Source organism: Rhinatrema bivittatum, chromosome 8 (assembly GCF_901001135.1).
Source record: "Rhinatrema bivittatum chromosome 8, aRhiBiv1.1, whole genome shotgun sequence".
Lineage (NCBI taxonomy): Eukaryota > Metazoa > Chordata > Amphibia > Gymnophiona > Rhinatrematidae > Rhinatrema > Rhinatrema bivittatum.
The window spans coordinates 229,118,607-229,134,925 of record NC_042622.1 but is presented as its reverse complement, the minus strand read 5'-3'; the positions used below and the strand labels follow the sequence as shown (position 1 = coordinate 229,134,925).

Genomic DNA, 16,319 nt, shown 5'->3' with positions numbered 1-16,319 from the left:
GAGAATTTTGTCAACCTATCTGTTTAAGAGAATGTCGCCTAGTACTATTTGATAGTACAAATAATAGATCCCTATTAACCTTTTCATACCCCACACAAGTTTATATCCCTTCTAAGCCATTAGCCAAGTTGAAGAGCCCTAATCTGTTTATCCTTTCTTCATAACAGTTGATCCATTCTTAATCATTTTTATTGCCCTTCTCTGTACTTTCTAGCTCTACAATTAGACTTGCACACAGTACTCAAGGTGTGGCTGTGTCATGGATCAACCCAAAAATATATTCTGCAGAAATGCAAACATTTTCCAGAGGAAATAAATTCTAGAACAAGAGACGATATGAGGCTTGAAGCAAGCAAATTTAGGAGAAGCATCAGATATTTATTCACAAAAAGGGTAGCTGATACATGGAGCTCACTCACAGAGGTGGTGGTGAAAGCAAGAACTGTATCAGAATTTAAGAAAGCCTGAGATAAGCACAGAGGATCCCTAGTTGGAAAGGGAAAGAGAAACTGTGACCTGTCACATAGAAACATATGGAAAAAGAAAGCAAATTAGGAAGACTAGGAGGGCTTTAGTCATCTGCTATAAAACTATATTCTTATGACCCTACCTGGAATACGATGCAAGCGAACAAAATGGGGGGGGGGGGGGGGGAGAGCTGTTAGGCAGGAAGAATCCAATCCAGGAATCCACCAATATGCCCTAGAGCAGGAATGGCCAACTCCGGCCCTGGAGAGTCACAAACAGGCCAGGTTTTCAGGATTACCACAATGAGTATGGATTAGATAGATTTTCATGCACTGCCACCATTGTATGCAAATCTCTTATGCATAGTAACTGTACATATCCTGAAAAACCTGGCTTCTCTGTGGCTCTCTAGGACCAGAGTTGGCCATCCTGCCCTCAGTAACTGTTAAGACAAACCCTTTTGTTTACATATCATTAAAAACAGTACTGAGATTTGGAAAAAATAAAAATTGTCCCAAGGGGACAATTATGAAAGTAATGTGGAAAACACCCAGCATACATTCTTTATCAAAAGTACTCTTGTGAATCACCCACTTAAAAAGAAAGCCAATATCTAGTAAAGCTATCAAAAGATGTCTATGTTCCTGGAAATGGCCTCTTTAAAATGTCTGGAAGTTAAATTCACTGCAGGGCAAACTCCTCTGCCTGTAGAAATACCAAAATTATTTACACTCATAAGGATCCATTGCCAACAAGCAAAAATATGTTGCAATACTTAGGGAGGGATTTTTTTTTTACTTGAAAAATAAAAGTGAAGAAATAAGGGAGGGCATGGTGACATAACTAATATCATAAACGTGTTACCCAACATTAGGTTTCAAGCAACATCAGCTGTTACTTTATAGTATTCTGCAAAGCTGTGGGGATCACATGGAACTTAAGCAGATGGAAATACACTTGGGAAAAAGGTATAAGGAGTTCTAACTATGACTAGAGCCAGGCAGTGAAATCCAAAAGAGTTACGTGCAAAGTCATCTTTTCCCAGAGGGTGCAAACAGCATTAAAATGCAAAACAGTTTGAACTGTTTATTATGAGATTTTGACTACTAGGTATTCTCTTCTCCCATCATCCCTGCGACAGGAGAGTGCCCTGATAGTTAAGTCTACCTGAAGTGCGCTGTCTCAGATTGTTGCTCTACCATCCCTAGCCACTATATGCGGTGCTACCCTCATTTGGAGGGACAAAACAAGATGATGTGCTATCTACTTGTCAGCTAGCATATCTCTGATATACACACAGGGGTCCCCAGATGATTCTATATGCTTACACTTCTGACATAATGAGACAAAGATCTTTGACAGAAGATTGTCACTATCAGGTACAATGCTGTATACAGTGTGTGCTGCAAATATTAGAGATTTCACAAAAAGAATTCAAGAAATTAGGATAGCACGACAAAGAAAAATAAGGCACTTGAAAAGAAAAATGTTTTCTATCAGCCTCAGAAACAGTTTAAAAATAACCACACATTTCATGAATTTACCTTTTTTTTTTTCTCTTCTCCTTACTAACCACTAGTAACATAGTAATGATGGCAGAAAAGGTCCAAATAGTCCATCCAGTCTGCCCAGCAATCTTCTTATGGTAGTTATCTGCCATGCAGGTTACCCCCATGTTTCTCTTAAGGGTAGCAACTGCTGCTCTGTGCATTTATCCCCAAGTCTTATGATAAGAACATAAGAAATTGCCATGCTGGGTCAGACCAAGGGTCCATCAAGCCCAGCATCCTGTTTCCAACAGAGGCCAAACCAGGCCACAAGAACCTGGCAATTACCCAAACACTAAGAAGATCCCATGCTACTGATGCAATTAATAGCAGTGGCTATTCCCTAAGTAAACTTGATTAATAGCCGTTAAGGACTTCTCCAAGAACTTATCCAAACCTTTTTTGAACCCAGCTACACTAACTGCACTAACCACATTAGGGATGTGAATCGTTTTTCAACGATTAAAATTATCGTCCGATAATGTTTATATCGTCTTAAATCGTTATAGAACACGATACAATAGAAATTCTAACGATTTATCGTTAAAAATCGTTAAATCGTGTTAGTGCGCACTAACTCGAGTTAGTGCGCACTAACTCCCCGTTAGTGCGCACTAACTGAAAATGATACAAATAAACACTTTCCAGGTCACTGAAGGTCAGTTAGGAATGAATATGTGTTCCTATTGGCTGGCTGCCCTCTTATCTATTGATGTTACCAAGGTTACCACTGAGGTGATGGTTGGGGGGATGGGAAATGGAACTGGAAACTAACGAACACCAACAGAAAATGAAACAAAGTGTTCACACTTCCCAGGTCAGTAAAGGTCACTTAGGAATGAATATGTATGTATGTATTCCTATTGGCTGGCTGTGCTCTTATCTATTGATGTTACCAATATGGTTGGGGGGATGTGAAATGGAAACAGTTGGAAGCTTGACAAAAAAAGTAATGTAATGATCAGCACTCACGTGACTAGAACTTGTTTGTTTATTATTTTTGTTAGCAGGCACCTGAAATGCTAGTGCATGTTGAATTTGCCAATCACTGTGCATTTTAGAAAGGTGGTCCTGGCTGGAACTGTACACAGTTCAAATATATGTAATTGATTGTTGGTAAGTGTATTTTTTAAGTAGCCACACTGGCACCAGTATGTTTACTTTTCCTCCTACTTAACTCACTAGCTCAGCTTTGTAAGAAGGGCTTCTCTGCTTGTGTGTTGTTTTTGTTTGGTGTGAGGAGAGCAGAAACATCAGATCTTTATTCAATCTACTACAGTCATCTCTTACAGTGCCCTATCCCTATTAATACCAGGAGTGTTGTGATCTTCCTGCACACAGTGCCCTAACCCTGATACCAGTCTGAGACAGCTCCCTCCCTGCATTACTAGTGAGAGGCTGGCTTCACAGACAGGGGGGAGCTGCCTGACCCTCACTCCTGACTTCCCCCATGTCCCAGCTAGTGAATGGTGTGTGGGTGAGGGGGGGGGGGAGGATGGTGAAGTCTGAGACAGCTCCCTCCCTGCATTACTAGTGAGAGGCTGGCTTCACAGACAGGGGGGAGCTGCCTGACCCTCACTCCTGACTTCCCCCATGTCCCAGCTAGTGAATGGTGTGTGGGTGAGGATGGTGAAGTCTGAGCCAGCTCCCTCCCTGCATTACTAGTGAGAGGCTGGCTTCGCAGACAGGGGGGAGCTGCCTGACCCTCACTCCTGACTTCCCCCATGTCCCAGCTAGTGAATGGTGTGTGGGTGAGGGGGGGGGGGAGGATGGTGAAGTCTGAGACAGCTCCCTCCCTGCATTACTAGTGAGAGGCTGGCTTCACAGACAGGGGGGAGCTGCCTGACCCTCACTCCTGACTTCCCCCATGTCCCAGCTAGTGAATGGTGTGTGGGTGAGGGGGGGGGGGGGGGTGGGGAGGATGGTGAAGTCTGAGACAGCTCCCTCCCTGCATTACTAGTGAGAGGCTGGCTTCACAGACAGGGGGGAGCTGCCTGACCCTCACTCCTGACTTCCCCCATGTCCCAGCTAGTGAATGGTGTGTGGGTGAGGGGGGGGGAGGATGGTGAAGTCTGAGACAGCTCCCTCCCTGCATTACTAGTGAGAGGCTGGCTTCACAGACAGGGGGGAGCTGCCTGACCCTCACTCCTGACTTCCCCCATGTCCCAGCTAGTGAATGGTGTGTGGGTGAGGGGGGGGGAGGATGGTGAAGTCTGAGACAGCTCCCTCCCTGCATTACTAGTGAGAGGCTGGCTTCACAGACAGGGGGGAGCTGCCTGACCCTCACTCCTCCGGGGTATTGTGATCTTCCTGCACACAGTGCCCTATCCCTGATACCAGGGGTGTTGTGATCTTCCTGCATGCAGTGCCCTATCCCTATTAATACCAGGAGTGTTGTGATCTTCCTGCATGCAGTGCCCTATCCCTATTAATACCAGGAGTGTTGTGATCTTCCTGCATGCAGTGCCCTATCCCTGATATCGGGATGTGTGCAAGAAGATCACAACACCCCCGGTATCAGGAATAGGGCACTGTGTGCAGGAAGATCACAACACCCCCAGTATCAGGAATAGGGCACTGTGTGCAGGAAGATCACAACACCCCTGGTATTAGGGATAGGGCACTGTGTGCAGGAAGATCACAATACCCCTGGTATCAGGGTTAGGGCACAAGTTCTAGTCACATTGACTGATCACATTACTTGTTTTGTCAAGCTACCAACTGTTTCCATTTCCCATCCCCCATATACTGTCAGTAGGAAACTTGGTAACATGAATAAATAAGAGGGCAGCCAATAGGAATACATATTCATTCCTAAACTGACCTTAACTGACCTGAAAAGTGTCAAATTGTATCATTTTCAGTTAGTGCGCACTAACTCCCAGTTAGTGCGCACTAACTCCCGTTAGTGCGCACTAACTCCCGTTAGTGCGCACTAACTCCCGTTAGTGCGCACTAACTCCCGTTAGTGCGCACTAACTCCCGTTAGTGCGCACTAACTCCCGTTAGTGCGCACTAACTCCCGTTAGTGCGCACTAACTCCCGTTAGTGCGCACTAACTCCCGTTAGTGGCGCACTAACTCGAGTTAGTGCGCACTAACTCGAGTTAGTGCGCACTAACTCGAGTTAGTGCGGCACTAATCGGAAAAAACGATTTTTTAAACGATTTTTTAACTAAAAAATCGTGCCTAAGACGATTTTCTTGCCCTGCCACACGATTTCTATCGTTAAGACGATATGGAAAACGATTCACATCCCTAAACCACATCCTCTGGCAACAAATTCCAGAGCTTTATTGTGCGTTGAGTGAAAAAGAATTTTCTCCGATTAGTCTAAAACGTGCTACTTGCTAACTTCATGGAGTGCCCCCTAGTCTTTCTATTATTCGAAAGTGTAAATAACCGAGTCACATCTACTCGTTCAAGACCTCTATTATATCCCCCCTCATCGTCTCTTCTCCAAGCTGAACAGCCCTAACCTCTTCAGCTTTTCCTCATAGGGGAGCTGTTCCATCCCATTTAATCATTTTGGTTGCCCTTCTCTGTACCTTCTCCATCGCAACTATATCTTTTTTGAGATGCGGCGACCAGAATTGTACACAGTATTCAAGGTGCGGTCTCACCATGGAGCAATATAGAGGCATTGACATTTTCCGTTTTATTAACCATTCCCTTCCTAATAATTCCTAACATTCTGTTTGTTTTTTTGACTGCTGCAGCACACTGAACCGATGATTTTAAAGTATTATCCACTATGATGCCTAGATTTTTTCCTGGGTGGTAGCTCCTAATATGGAACCTAACATCGTGTAACTACGACAAGGGTTATTTTTCCCTATATGCAACACCTTGCTCTTGTCCACATTAAATTTCATCTGCCATTTGGATGCCCAATTTTCCAAGTCTTGCAAGGTCCTCCTGTAATGTATCACAGTCCACTTGTGATTTAACTACTCTAAATAATTTTGTATCATCCACAAATTTGATAACCTCACTCGTCGTATTCCTTTCCAGATCATTTATATATATATACTAGCCGTTAAGCCCGTAACATGCTACATTTAAACATTTTTTTGGTCCATTTCCTTCCCACTCATTCTCCCTCCCACCTCCCCTATCTCCCCTCCCTCTCTCCTCCCTCCCTTCAGTCACTCCCCCCCCCTTTCAGCTCATCCACAACCCCTTCCCTCGGATGGCGCAGACGGAAGATCTCCGCCACTACTGCTCCTCCCAGCGCCATTTTTTTTCAGGCACGCTCCACTCTGACTGACGTGCTCGCCAGCGCATGTGCGGTAGAGTTGCTCTCTACTGCGCATTTGCGGCACGTTGGTCAGGGCTCCCTTATCTAGTAGATTGAAAAGCACTGGTCCAAGTACAGATCCCTGAGGCACTCCACTGTGAAAATTGACTATTTAATCCTACTCTGGTTCCTGTCTTTTAACCAGTTTGTAATCCATGAAAGGACATCTCCTCCTATCCCATAGACTTCTTAATTTTCATAGAAGCCTCTCATGAGGGACTTTGTCAAATGCCTTCTGAAAATCCAAATACACCAAATCTACCGGTTCACCTTTATCCACATGTTTATTAACCCCTTCAAAAAAATGAAGATTTGTTAGGCAAGACTTCCCTTGGGTAAATCCATGCTGACTGTGTGTTCCATTAAACCATGCCTTTCTATATGCTCTACGATTTTGATCTTGAGAATAGTTTCCACTATTTTTCCCGGCACTGAAGTCAGGCTCATTGGTCTATAGTTACCCGGATCGCCCCTAGAGCCTTTTTAAAATATTGGGGTTACATTGGCCACCCACCGGTCTTCAGGTACAATGGATGATTTTAATGATAGGTTACAACTTTTAACTAGTAGATCAGAAATTTCATTTTTGAGTTCCTTCAGTACCCTAGGATGCATACCATCCGGTCCAGGTGATTTGCTACTCTTTAGTTTGTCAATCTGGCCTACTACAGCTTCACAGTGATTTCGTTCAGTTTGTCTGACTCATCACCCCTGAAAACCATCTCCGGAACTGGTATCTCCCCAACATCCTCATTAGTAAACACGGAAGCAAAGAATTCATTTAGTCTTTCTGCAATGGCCTTATCTTCCCTAAGAGCCCCTTTAACCCCTCGGTCATCTAATGGTCCAACCGACTCCCTCACAAATTTCTTGCTTCGGATATATTTTTAAAAGTTTTTATTATGAGTTTTTGCCCCTATGGCCAACTTCATTTCAAATTCTCTCTTCGCCTGTCTTCTCAATGTTTTACACTTACCTTGACAACCCATAAAAATGTACTGCTAGCAACATTTTTACTGCGAGATGAGCCTGCTTGAAAATTCAGACAGTGCTGATGTGTTTTGCTTATGGACTTGGCCTTAGAAGCAGTCCCAAGCTTTTTCACTTATGTCTGTGTATCAGTACCCCAGCCCATAAAAGTCAGGGCCCATGTTGGTTGTCGTCTCAATCCAATTCCTCTTCCACACCTCCATTCCCCTCCGCCATCAAAGCAAAGAGCGATATTGTAGTTGCATCAAAAGCATTAAGGCTTATTGGTTAAGGGTAGTAATACCTTGCCTTCTGTTACAGATAGTAATAACTGCTCCGTGAAGGTTACCCCCATGCTTATCAGTTCCCCAGACCATAAAAGCCAGAGCCCTCATTTGCTGTTGTCTTAATCCAACTCCCCTTTTCCCCTGCCTTTGAAGACCAGAGCAATGTTGCAGTTGCATCAAAAATATCAAGCCTTATTGGTTGAGGGTAGTAACCACTGCACCAGCAAGTTATGCCCATGCACCCTTTTCTTCATTTCCATCCTCTAGTCTTTAGGGTTCCAGTGTTTATCACATGCCCCTTTGAATTCTTTGACTGTTTTTGTCTTCACCACCTCCTCCAGAAGGGAATTCTAAGTGCCACCACCCTCTCTGTGACAAAATATTTCCTGGTGTTGGGGCTCAGTCGTCCACCCTTGAGTTTCATTTCATGACTCCCAGTTCTACTGATTTCTTTCTAACGGAAAAAGTCTGACATTCATGCATCAACAAAACCTTTCAGGTATCTGAAGGTTTCCCTGCACAGGTATACATATTAGATCCTTCAGCCTCTCCTCATAAGACTTCTGATACAGACACCATATCATTTTGGTTGCCCTTCTCTGGATTGCCTCCATTCTGTACCTATCTTTTTTGAGTTACAGGCTCCAGAACCGAACATAGTACTCCAGGTGAGGACTCACCAAGGACCTGTACAAGAGCATTATCATCCCCTTTTTCCCCCGATTATTCCTCTCTATGCAGCCTAGCATTCTTCTAGCTTTAACTATCCCCTTGTCACACTGCTTTGCTGACTTCCTATCGCCAAACGGTATCACCCCCAAGATCCTTCTCTTGGTCCGTGCAAATAGTCTTTCACCCCCCCCATCACATACAGCTCTTTTGGATTACTGCATCCTAGATGCATGAATCTGCACTTCTTGACATTGAATCCAGGCTGCCAAATTGTCGACCAAGCTTTCTTAAATCACTTTCCATTCTCTCTACTCCTTCAGGCATGTCCACTTTGCTGCAGATCTTAGTATCATCCACAAATAGACAAAACTTTACCTTCTATCTATTCTGCAATGTTGCTCACAAAAATACTGAACAGAGCTGGTCCCAAAATGGATACTTGTGGCCCTCCAATTAACACTGCTTTCTCTTCAGAATAGGTTCCATTTACTATGACCTGCTGTCTCCTGTAAGTCAACCAGTTCGTAATACACTCCACCACCTTGGTGCCGACTACTAAGCTTTTCATTTTATTCACAAGCCTCCTATACGGGACCATATCAAAAGCTTTGCTGAAATCCAAGTAAATCACAATGCGCTCTCTTCCTCGATCCAATTCTCTAGTCACTCAATAAAAAAAACAAACAAAAAAAACAGATTTGCCCGACAGGACTTTCCCTTGATGAATCCATGCTGCCTTGGATCCAGCAACTTACTAGATTGCAGATAGTTCACTATTCTTTATTTCAGCAGAGTTTCCATTATTTTTCCCTCTAGAGGTGAAACTAACTAGACATGTTCTGGACTTAAGGGTCCCCATGCACCAAAGACAGCTTCATAGTCAGAAGTTTATAAGCAAAATATGCCCAAACAGCTGAAGTTTGTAATGATAAAACTTTATGCAGGCCAACAGGAGCCGCTGTTCAATTAATTTTTTGTGATGTCCCTTCTACACAAAATCTGTTAAACTTTGTACACAGGCCATCCTAAATTTTACCTCAGTTAAGTACTTTATAGCTTATGCTCACTGAAAATGTTCAAATCATACTCCTCTGCCAGCTACTCTGCACACTGGGGAAATGTTTAAAACCCTGAAAATTAAATACACAGCTGTAAGAAAAGGAAAATCCTAAATAAAACTTCTCACTTCTTTCTTGGTACAGCACATACTGCTTTTTTCACAAGATAAATTACAAAAGGTATCTCTTCCAAGATTGAGAATATCATCTCAGTAGGCAGGCTTGTAAATATGTTTCAAGTACTCAGACTGAATTCTGAATCCTAAAAGGACTGGTTTTGGTTGCTAAAATATATCAAGTATTTTTCTCCACAGACCAAAAAAAAAAAAGGGAAAACCCCTTTAGTGCATCTAGCACTCTGCCCCAAATAGGGTTTCTGTTTTTTTCCCCCTCCAATTATTCACAGTCCAATCAAACACACACAGACTTCACAAGTCTTGGGACCCTAAGCCCTTCAATTATATACAACAAAATTGAGTTTTCATTTGGATAAAAATTACACTGGATAAGCCAACTGGTCTTTTTCTTCTGTCATTTATGTGTGGGAGAAAATCTCCCCTCCTTCGTTTCCTGGGAGTTACCCATGACATCAAATCCTGTCAGAGGAAGTGAAAAGCCTTTGGGTACAGAAGAAACTATAGTCCAAAATAGGGTCCTGAAGATCTCTTCAATATCGGCTGCAAAAGTAGTCTGGGAGAGTATACGTGGGGCATACTGGTACTTAGAATCAATTTTCAAATCAATTTTTTAAATGTTATTTTCACTGTGAAAAAGATATTTCACGAGACGCCAGTAAAATATCGATAGCACTGACTTTTTTTCGCATCGATTCCTCAGGAATCGTTTCTTTTCGAATTCACAGAACGAAAATAGGAAAAGAGAGTAAAGTTAAAACAAGGATTAAAGGAGGAACACAACTCGGTAACAAGAATAAAACGCACAACAAAGCATCTAGAACGGAGAAAAGCAAACTGCAGGTGTCAAAATTGTAATCAGGGCAGGAGTAAGAAATATAAACCTCCGTGGGGAAGAGAGTCACCCTGATAATTAAGACAGCAAATACAAATGAAACTGCAAAAATAAATGTTAAATGTGTCCCGCAAGCCTCAAGCTCCCCATGAGTAGGGGGAGCCCAAGGCCTTCTACTCTCATACTCATAAAACCCTTTTATCTTATAAAGCCTCCCACCCTCCAGGAGGTACCTCCGTATTTTTTTTAATCCTACTCCCGCGAGGGAACAAAACATCCACCCGGAGAGAGACGCCGCAGAACACATAACGGAAGGCAGGCAAAAACAGTTCCAACTCTTACCGGCAAACGCTCGGAACCGCCCAAACCCCTTGCGCTCTCTCCTCCTTCCGGTCTCACGGGGCGGCTCGTGCCGTGGCTCGGCGGGCGCTATTTCTTCCTTCCGGTCTCGCGAAGCGGCTCGTGCTCATGCAGCTTCTAGGATCACGTTCCTTCCAGTATCGCGGGTGGCGCGCGGTCCCGTCTAGCGCCTCCTCTCCACGCACGCGCCAAGCAACAGCTCCCAGAAGCTCCGCGCTTGCCTTCCTAAAACTTTCCAGAGCTCCTGACTTAGGCTGTACGTAAAAAGAAGGGGACTTTTCCTCGACGGGGAATTCTCTTTTTCTTACCTTCCGCTCTTACACTGGAAATTCTCTCCCTCCCCCCCCCTCTTAAAGGGGTTACGGATAGCGCTGCGGGATTCTGCAGGACTTCGGAGAAGACTCGTCGGTTGTGGACATAATGGGACTCATTAATCGAACCGGCAATATAAATAATTTTAAATAAAGATGCTTAGTACATCTGGCCCAAGTTCAGGAGGAATTCCAGCTGCAGTTTCAGCTTACCTCTGGGAGAAACAAAAGTGTGCCCACCGTGCTTGATCCCTCATCCTACAGGTTACGTGTGATCCAGTAGTGTTACTGAGTACCTTATCTTTCTTGCAGTTTATTGGGTCTGGTTAGGAAAGATCCAGACACCTTATGCAGCAGCAGCTGTTGAACACCAGGTAAGATCTCTTCTGCAACCAGATGAAGAGACCAAGAACATTTCTGGATAATGCTTAAGTCAGTTCATATCATTTCTCAGCAACAGAAGATACAAGGTCAAATTACAGAACAAAGAATCCTCACAACACACTTCATCAGTAGGAGTCCCACAGGGCTCTTCCCTGTCTCCTACTCTATTTAATATTTACCTCATACCATTATGCCAACTTCTTACCGACCTCAACCTCAAACATTTCCTGTACGCTGATGATATCCAGGTCCTGATCCCCATTAAGGATTCCCTTGCAAAAACGCTGACTTTCTGGAACACATGCCTTCAAAAAATTCAACTCCTCCTCACCAGCCTAAACCTGGTACTAAATTCCGGCAAAACTGAACTCCTGCTCATCACCTCTGAGAACAGCACCTTTTCACCAACACAAGACACACCAACAATCACACAAGTGAGAGACCTAGGAGTCCTAATTGACAATCGCCTGAATTTCAAAGCCACCATTAACAAAACAACCAAAGTCTGTTTCTACCAACTACAGGTGCTGAAAAGAATTAGACCTCTTTTCCATGCCCAAGATTTCAGAACCATCCTGCAAGCAATCATTTTTTCAAAATTAGACTATTGTAACACCATCCTACTTGGTCTTCCCGCTTCTTATACTAAACCGCTTCAGATGGTACAAAATACAGCTGCACGAATACTGACAAACTCCAGGAGAAGGGATCACATAACCCCCATCCTAAAGAGCCTCCATTGGTTACCTATACACTTTAGAATTATTTACAAGGCCATCCTTACTACATACAAAAATATCCACCTACTGGCTCCCATCGACATACAGATCCCTCTCCAACTACATAATTCAACAAGACCAACAAGAGATGCATACAAAGGATCGCTACAGGTACCACCGTCCAAATCTACCAGACACATCACACTAAGAGATCGGGCATTCTCTACAGCCATTCCACCGTTATGGAACTCTATCCCTTCAAACCTCAGACTTGAAACATGCATCTCAACCTTCAAAAAAAGACTAAAGACATGGATATTCACACAAGCATTCCCGGACTCAAACTGATCTACCTTCCACGCCAATCCTTACCTTCACATACACCATGACTAACCTTCTTGTTTGAATTTTATATTATTTTACACTATCGTTACATGTTTGAATTAATAACCTGTCCTTTCTCTTCTCTCTCTGCCAAGTTCTAATCTCCCTGTTATTTGTAACTGCCTTTTTTCCGCACCATTGTTTTAGTTTTGTTTACGATGCACACTTGTTTTAATGTGAACCAGCATGATGGGACTGCGTTCTCGAATGCCGGTATATAAAAACCCTAAATAAATAAATAAAATAAAATATAGTAACACAAATTCCCTCCATTGCTAGGCAAGTTGTGAAATAGTACAAAATCCTGGCACCTCCCCCACTCAGTACATACGTAACATACCACTACATCAGTAAATTACAGGTCTCCAAAGCAACAACCCTATCTATGAAAAGGCAGCCTGCAAATATTACACCATGCCCTAGAACACCAAGACACCTCCTACTGGCAAAACACAATGAACAAGACTGCTATAGATCTCTACAGGTTAGCAGAATACCTCAGCTTGTTCACACCTGCAGAACAGAAAGGCCTTCCTAAATTCAGAATAGCTGACAAAAATTAAAAACCCTAAGAAGCTCAGAATCTATATGCAGAGCAAAGCTGGAAAACTCACTTTCTCCGTTTCCCCTGTACAGCAGCTTTCTCCTTCCCTAACCCTAGTGTCTTTCTCCCCACCAGAGAACCAGGGATGAAAAAGGGTGAGTTCCAGGAAGGAAGAGAATGGGAAAAGGGAGAATCTGGAATGAGGGAAAGCCCTTGGTTTCCTGTGGCAGATTTTTCAAGATTCTGTGGTGAGAGTTGGCAATGTGATAGATTTTTCAAAATTTTGCTGCAATTATGTATCAAATTTACATAATGTTGCACATATTTGCAAATTAATTTTTTTTTACTTTATACAAATTAATTTTCTGACACTTTGTTGTTAATTTATTTGGTTCTTGTTGTGCTGGAGGTGGAGCCTTGGCCTGGTGCAGGATTGGTACAGCACTCTGGTCAGACCCAGAGAGCGCCTGCCACCAGGAGGCGGAGCACACAAGGAGACAGAGGCTAGCTGGAGCTTCGCCAATAGCAATCCGGGGTACCCGGACTGCTTGGGCTTAGGTGGGCCTCCGTGGGTCTCCCAGAGAAGTAATGAAGAGGTGTGCCTACCATGAGCAAAGGTGCGTTGCTATTGAAGATAGGGTCACCGGGGACCTCGGGAATGAGACAGGAAGTGAAGGTCCTCCGGGCGAGATAGGTAGCGCCTACTGGTTGAATCAGAGGTAGGCCACAGCCTGTATCAGAGCAGGCCGGTCTGGTGGTCACAGGAGCAAACAGTGTCTCAGAATGCAGCGCAAGGGTCAAAGCTAGGGTATGTGTCAGAGGGTGGCCAGCCAAAGCGAGGGTCGGTTCCAGGAGGCGATCAAGAGTGGTCAGGAGACAGGCAGTGGTCGATTCCAGGCAGCGGTCAAACCTGGTCAGAAGGCAGGCAGTGGTTGGTTCCAGGCGGCGGTCAAACCTGGTCAGAAGGCAGGCAGTGGTTGGTTCCAGGCGGCGGTCAAACCTGGTCAGAAGTCAGGCAGTGGTCAGTTCCAGGTGGCGGTCAAACGTAATCAGGCAGGCAAAAAGGTCAGTACCATGAATCAGTCCGCAAAGGTACGACAGGAGGATGAACGGAGAGCAGGGATCAGGAGAGGCGCTGGAACACAGAGAGGACCACGGGAACACAGTAGCACAGGAACACTGGAACAAGACAGGAACAGGAAGCAGGAGAACGCAGGAACAGCAAACTAGCTACACCGAAGTGTCGACCCGATTGCCAAGGTGAGGTCCTGGGGACATGGCCTCGCTTCTTATAGTCCTGCTACGTGATGTCATCGGGAGGCGTCCGGGCTGAGGTTCCCGCCCTTGGCCCTTTAAATGTAGAGATGTCAGCCACACAATAGTAACCCCTTTTGTAGGTGACAGTCATCGTATTGGTGCAGTTTGTCCAGAGAAGCAAAAGCAGGATCATGTCTGTTCCAGTAGCCTCGTGAGAGAGTTTTATGTCCCGGAGCTTCCTGCTGTTGTAGTACTGTAAGCTTTTTTAAAGTGAGAAAGGTGTACCCGGGTAGGGTGTCCTTCTAATTTTACTGCAGAATGTGAGGTTAAAAGTACCTGATAGGGTCCCCTCCATCTGGGGCCAAGGAGTTCTTTCGCTGGAAAATCTTCAGAAAAACAAAATCACCTGGTTGCACACTCTCAGTAGGCACAGGGTCCACTGGAGGAAAAGATGCTCGTACTTTCTGCCAGTGTGAAGTCAAAACTTTCTGCAACATAAACAATATATACCTCTTGTGGAAATATAAGAGCAGTGGAGGGTTTTGGTAGTAAACCAATAGCCATTGGTCGTCCAGTGACTGTCTCAAATGGGGTAAGCCCTGTCTTGGAATGGGGTGATGCCCGCAAAGCCATTATAGAAACATAGAAATGACGGCAGAAGAAGACCAAATGGCCCATCCAGTCTGCCCAGCAAGCTTCACATTTTTTTTCTCATACTTATCTGTTTCTCTTAGCTCTTTGGTTCTATTTCCCTTCCACCCCCACCATTAATGTAGAGAGCAGTGATGGAGCTGCAACCAAGTGAAATATCAAGCTTGATTAGTTATGGGTAGTAGGGGAAGTAACCGCCGCATTAAGCAAGCTACACCCATGCTTATTTGTTTTACCCAGACTGTGTTATTCAGCCCTTATTGGTTGTTTTTCTTCTCCTCTGCCGTTGAAGCAGGGAGCTATGCTGGATATGCGTGTAGTTTCAGTTTTTCTTCTCCCCTGCCGTTGAAGCAGGATATGCATTGAAAGTGAAGTATCAGGCTTATTTGGTTTGGGGTAGTAACCGCCGTAACAAGCCAGCTACTCCCCGCTTTGTGAGTGCGAATCCTTTTTACTTCTTCCCTGCTGTTGAAGCAGACAGCTATGCTGGATATGCGTGAAGTATCAGTTTTTCTTCTCCCCTGCTGTTGAAGCAGGGAGCTATGCTGGATATGCGTGAAGTATCAGTTTTTCTTCTCCCCTGCCGTTGAAGCAGAGAGCTATGCTGGATATGCGTGAAGTATCAGTTTTTCTTCTCCCCTGTCGTTGAAGCAGAGAGCTATGCTGGATATGCGTGAAGTATCAGTTTTTCTTCTCCCCTGCCGTTGAAGCAGAGAGCTATGCTGGATATGCATTGAAAGTGAAGTATCAGGCTTATTTGGTTTGGGATTAGAGCTAAAGGGAGAGCTCGTAGCCACGTTAAGTGCGCTGCAGCCATGATAATACTCAACTTAGTTTTTAACCTGCCATTGAAGTTCTGTATAAGGGCAGAGGCTTGGGGTCTGTAAGGGGTGTGGAACCTGAAAGAAATGCCTAACACTTAATAGCTATGTCATTCACAAAGTGTGTCCCCTGATCACTATCAATTGATTCTGGGATTCCATATCTTGGAATAAATTCTTTCAGTAAAATCTTAGCTGCAGAGATGCGTCTGCTTTTATTACTGGAAAAGCTTCTCCCCATCCTGAGAAGCTGAAAATCATTATTAGTACATACGTGTAAGGCAATTCGATAAAATCAACCTGGATTTGCAAGAAAGAACCCAGGGGGCGCTTTAGGTGCGCAGGAGTAATGACCAAACCCTTGGAGGCTTTGAACAAATTACATTGCATATACTGAGAACATATGGTAATAGCCAGAGCCCTAACTGCTGAAACCAGTCCCCACCAATGGTGAAAGAGCATAACCATTAATGTTACAGGAGTTGCATGAGATGCCTGATGAAGAGAAAGTAAAATATGGGGCAGTATATGTCGGGGGGCCACTACTTCGTCATTTGGGCCGAATCATATTGGATCTGTTTCCTGATTTTGGATAGTGGCCCCTCCTTTTGCCCACAAC

The 16,319-nt window shown here is 44.2% G+C and overlaps 1 protein-coding gene across 2 annotated transcripts in view; it reads right to left on the bottom strand.

Annotated features, from left to right (window-relative positions):
• The window catches only part of MOB3A (MOB kinase activator 3A), a 32,598-nt gene extending 21,348 nt beyond the window's left edge, over window positions 1–11,250 (bottom strand). Inside the window, exon 1 of one of the 2 annotated variants that reach the window (XM_029613924.1) lies at window positions 10,612–11,250. The gene's annotated coding sequence lies outside the window, so the exon portion shown is untranslated. Of the gene's footprint in view, window positions 1–10,502 lie in introns of both variants that reach the window. The other variant, XM_029613926.1, reaches the window with a different exon arrangement.
• Between the last annotated feature and the right edge of the window lie 5,069 nt (window positions 11,251–16,319).